Genomic DNA, 6,000 nt, shown 5'->3' with positions numbered 1-6,000 from the left:
TCAGTGATGAAGGGTCTCTAATCGTCTAGCGGTGTGCAAGAGAGATAGATTATGTCTCTCAGCCAGTCAATGCAATGCAAGAGTGCACTGCAGTGTTTCTTGCTAGCATCTGTGACAGAACTAAATGAACGGTATGTCACAAGAGTCTGAATCCCAGTGTATGCAAAAAGATTTGGATACAAAGGCTAAATATATAGGAATTCCTCTATTGCACCCCAATAAAAGGAAATGTAAGGTAAATGTTGGCTTTAGGGCACTGAGCTCATTTGTTATAAGAGTTCAGTTTGTTTGGCTGGTGTAAAAGTGGTTTTCCAAACCCAAATGCGCACCAGTGAATTAGACCAGAGTCTGTTTCAAAAAGTGGTCTACGTGGTTTGCAGTTGGTATGAATGCATTCCATCCTAAATCATGGAAGGGAATCGCTATTGTTGACACATAATTTAAATAATTACACCATACAAACCACACATAATAAATTAAAAGTCTCTGCAGCTGTTCCATTACCTCAAAAAAAATTGCCTTTGCATATCTGGCAGTACACAAGCAATATGGAAATGCACGTTAAATTTGTCATGTAAAGTTTTGCTGGTAAATAATAATAATAAAGATTTAATTAAAAATATTTACTGGTTACATTTTATTTACTAGTACTTACAGCATACTTTAGAATATTGTATTGAGAATACTGATAAATAGATTTTAATCAATGACAATAATTTTAATTAATTGTCATCGATTCTCAAAACCCAATGCTATTTTCAGTTTATGCTGTTTTCAGTCGATGTGTGAACAGAATTTCTCTAAACAATATTTATAGCATGTCTTCCATCCAATAACTGCAATAAGCTTTGTGCTTTGTTACTTTTGATATCATGATACTTTTAATGTGACAGATCGCAGAACACAATAAGTGTTTGAACCATAACAAGACATCAGTAAAATAACTTGCATGTCACGTTACATTTACCTCAGGATAGCCATATAATGTCCATAGCATGTTATTAAGCTAGAAAGAAAGAAAGAAACTAACATTTTGCTATATGCACAAAATGTTCATTATCTTTTTTTTTTTTACTTAACTCCATACTCTACTGTTGTATGTTTAGGCAATCATTAAAACAAATTTTCTTAAGAAAGACTGCAGTTGTTTTCACTCAGTTCACATTTTGGTTTGAGTTTAGTTATGTTATTTAGCCTACATAATTATATTATGAGTTATATTTAAATAAAAAACTATGGCCAGAGGGCAAAAATTGTTTATTTCTCACCCTGGTAAAGTTTGAAAAGAGTTTGGTGGGGGAAGGGGAAGGTGGTGGGATCAAACACAGGTCTGAACCAAGCAATCAAACCAAGACAAACAGTCTCAGAGATCTCTGATGTTTATGCCCTGCCAACTTTGTGTGCCGATAAACAGAGTGGGGTTATTCAAAGGATCATTCAAGGGTAAACGCAGGAAAATACATGCATAGATGCGTTGCACTTCAAATGCCCCTCATTTCACATGAACAACAGACAGTAGAAAACTGTGGTTAAAATACAGGTTGAAGCAGACACATGTGCATTCTTGTTTAAATCCAGTCCTCAGTGGTTATTAGTGCAGTTGTACACAAGCACCAAATGAGGGTGCCCAAACACAAGGATAAGTCACTGGAAACACTGTAGTTCTAAAGCAAAAGTTTAATGTACTTGAAAGCCATATCCAAAATGTACCTAAACTATGTGTGTTAATGTGTAACACACCACAGATAGCCAGATCTCTGAATAAATGTATAAGAATGTTTGATCTTGGGATTTCTCATGCTATCATTTTGGCATCATTTTGATGATTTCAGTCTGCTCTTGGCATTTTTGTATGTATCAGACAATCAGCGAACTTACTGTAAGCGATCTGAGGCTAAGACTATAAGTAAGCCATACTAATCTCAATAAACACATCACCTGTAGCAACACTGAATGGACCTCCTGTGACGGGAAATCAAGCAGCAACACAACAACACACAAATATATCCAACTCAAAGCCAAATACAACTTTTTTCCACCATTCCCGTTGATCACATGATTCACCCCCCCATATGTATTGTCAGAGCATCATTAACCAGATCTAGCTGTTTGACTCACCAGAATCTACGCACCTTCCCTGCATCATCAACGCTGAGAGCTAGATGATCGTGGCATTTTAATTGTTGGGACAGCTCAAAGCAAACCACTTACACCAACAACAAAACCCTATAATTACATCAACTCACACATTAGCGAGTATTAAATAGTATGTTTTTAAATGCATCAATGGCTTTACAGTGATTAGTGAAAGCAGACATTTGAAAGGAAAGTCTTTTTAAAATTATTATATGGCGAACATGATAAAGTGTAGTCTATCACACCTGTGTTGTCATCTAAGCACCACTGCTTCCCACGGGAATCTGAGTTTTCTCTGGAGGCTTTTTTTTTTTTTAATGTTTCTTCTTGGCACAAATCTGGAAAATCACTCTCGTCTTCTATTACACAAACATGCAATGGTGAGCAATTATCTAATATCTGATACATTTTTATAATTTTAGCATTTTTATCTGAACTGCCTTACAGTACAGTCATTTCAGAGACAGTCCAGATGGAGCAACCCGGAATGTTCAGATCATAAGTCACACAGTCTTGCATAGCTGTCATTTTGACAATCTGCATAAAGTCTGGTCAACTTCTCAGTTTACTCTGGCCAAGAACCTCCCACTTAGACAGGCAGAGAACATGATAATGGTAAAGTCAGCAACCATAGTTTTTTAAGATGTTCAAGTTTAGATCAAATTAGGGCTTTTCACACTTGAAATAGTTAACCTTGGGTCATTCTAACCTCGGGTGAAAGTAATCTTGGTACATAATTCACACTGGTCATACTTTACATGGGTTAAACAATTATCCTTGGTATTCATAAGCTGACATTTCACAGTGTACATTCCTAAACCCTTGGTTAATGTTTTTAGTTTACGATGTAAGTGTCATTGATTGGACAAACAAAGCATGTAACCTGTTAACATGAAGGCTCTATTATTGATCATCCATTTTTATTTTCTTCCCTGAATGGACTTTGTGGACTATAAAGGAATGAAACAGTCTCTTCTTTAGTTACCAATTTATTTTCTGTCACCGTTTGACATTTTTCCCTTCAATAGCTGAAACTCCTGTTTATACAATACACAGTGTTTCTGTGAGGACTTCTATTGTCAAAGATAATTGACAATTAGTATACAGTTTGTATTGGCAATATGCTTTTGCTCTGGGGAAAAGAACCCTTGCCCATCCATGTATTCTTGTATGAATAAGATAGCATGGAGCAGTGATAACCCCCTTAAGGATGACAGAACCAACATAAATGTAGCAAAAAAATAAAATAAAAAATACAATTCTTAATGACAATTCAGTGTAATAACATAATTCAAGATAAGGGAGTTTGATTCAACTAGGAATATCAGAAGGTCAAGTGCTGGCTGTGGATGGAATGAAGAAATGGGGATGGAGGCGGGTAATTAGCTCCTGAGAAAAGTGATAAAGCTGCTGAATAATACTGAATGGACCTTATATAAAGATGCTGTTATAGGCATCATATTCCTTTAGGTAGATTGCAAGCTTGACTGTCGTGACCTGTCGAAACTAACGCTGAGGAACGTGATTGGGTGTCTGTTGCTAAGAATCTAGCTTTAACACTGCATTGTTTCACACTGTACAAGTTTGGCACCCAAATGCAGGGTTTCCCAACCGAGGGTACTAACCCGCTTTTAAATTACAAGCGTGAAATGCCTGAAATTCCTCTACCTGGGGTTAAAAGTGGGGTTTAGAATGACGATAACCCATTGACAATAACCTCTTAATTTTGAGGTGAACTATTTATTTAAACACTGTGTGGAAATTGTGTCAACAACTGTCCATTCAAAAAGTAAGTAATGATTATTAAATATACAGAAACTAAGCTATTTATGTGTCTGTATACTTGGCACTAAATGGCCCAAACAAAACTCTGAAGATTTGAAGAAGTTTTGAAGCCACATGAATCTAGTCATTCTTCCTTAAGCTATAAGCTACCTTTTAAACATTTTTTTTTTTTTTCTTTTAATGCACCCTGACTTTGGCACTCTAATTGGAACTTGGAAGTGCTTTCCAGCTCTGTGTGCAAAATGCATCAGGTAATCAGTGAACAGACTGTGGGTGGTCTGTGGGCATGCCCAACAAATTCTACTGCATATACCTGGAGAAAGTTAACCATCAACATTCCAATTAATCTTAATGGCAGTCGCTCAACTGGTGTTAAGATGTTGTGGATACATATACATATACTGTGCATCTACCAGGGATTAACTGAGTCATGCTAACCAGTGAAACCATGCTAAGACTTATAACTTGAGGTCTTAGCAAGGTCTACAGTAACTTGAGATGAAAACATATATAAACATTATAAACCTAAATTGAAAATCAAATTCATAGCAGCTCCACTGCTATTATCAAGATACATCACTCACAAGTATTTATCCCTCTGTGTTTGCATACAGGAGCAGTAACCCATCATCGGTTTAGACTGCACCACCATATAAAAAATAGTCTGCTCTACATTGCCCTAATTTGCATGATGATAAGAACATGTATTACGCTGACTCTGAGCTTCAGCGTTATCAGTGACATGGCCTGGATTACCTGCATGTAGCAAATTCCTGGATGGGCTGCGATTAGAGCACCAGATGCAGATAAGTCTCAACTGAATTTAGGGTTATCAGTCATCAAACGTCATTTACTACACAATCAGAGCACTAATGAATTTTGGTACTACTTAGGAAGAAGTTTGACTTCAAACTACATGAATCAGCGAGAATCTTAACTAACTTTTCTGTGTCTAACAGTCCCTTTGCTTTATCTCAAAGAGGGAATTTACTTGATATGAGGTCTCTAACAGTGCTATTTGCACATGCTGCCAGTGGCATTTTTGTTTCAAGTTCACTAAAAGATTCATGTAAATCAGGTGATGGTGCAAATAAGAGCTAAATATAGTGCTAAAGGCTATTTGCATGCCGAAATTCACCATCTTACAGGCCAGATATGAGTGGTAGGTTGTGGAAGATGTAAGAGACTACCTAAATATGGCTAACTTTATTAAAACTACTGTATGCATAATCACTCTGCTACTTCAGTCAAGACACTGGAATTGGATATTTAAAATTCAGACAGAACGATTTATAATAATTAATTTCTGCCATGGCTCTCAAATCAAATGTAGACAGGTTTTACATTGTATGGGCAAGCTGTGTAAAGACTATTTAAACATTCTTGTTTTGTTCTTTACAGACAAAATAACCACATACAGTAGTTTTGGGAACAACATTGACAGAATGAAAGATTTTGACATTTAATAGTCTTTTCATTTGCATGGCACCGAAACCTTGAGAGCCTGATTAATCTCGATTACGGATAGTTAGTGAATAAGTGAATAAGGTTTTGCTTCTGTCCCTCTCTTTCCCTTCATATTTTTTTTTTATTTTTTATTTTTTTTTTGTTTGTTACATGGCATGCACACCCACATGCACAAATGTGAATATGGCTGTTTGTAATGGCTGCAATTGTAAACCAAATGTGGAAAGCAGTGACCTCACCTCAGCAGCAATTAATCACACAAGCAACACTGCGTCTGCCATCATTAAACTCCTGCCGTTGAGGAGTTCATTAATTACATGGGCTCTAAAGGAGAGAAACGGGGCAGTGATTTTGAAAAGCATTTCCTTCCACTACATTGCAATTTTAAATGTATCTCTTCCTGCTTTCAACTGATCATCAGCTACTTTTTTTTTTTTTAACATTCTTCTGCCTTTGATTGTCCTTAGCAGTCTACATGTTTAGAAAAAAAGAAAAAGAAAAAACAAAAAACAAACAAACAAACAACAAAAAAAATCAAATATGATGAAGCTTCTCTCTATTGCGATAAACAAAGAGCTCTTCTAAACACAGCACACACAAAAGCAGTGCTCG

Source organism: Cyprinus carpio, chromosome B18 (assembly GCF_018340385.1).
Source record: "Cyprinus carpio isolate SPL01 chromosome B18, ASM1834038v1, whole genome shotgun sequence".
Classification (NCBI taxonomy): domain Eukaryota; kingdom Metazoa; phylum Chordata; class Actinopteri; order Cypriniformes; family Cyprinidae; genus Cyprinus; species Cyprinus carpio.
The sequence above is the reverse complement of the archived record's forward strand: the minus strand, read 5'-3'. Positions refer to the sequence as shown.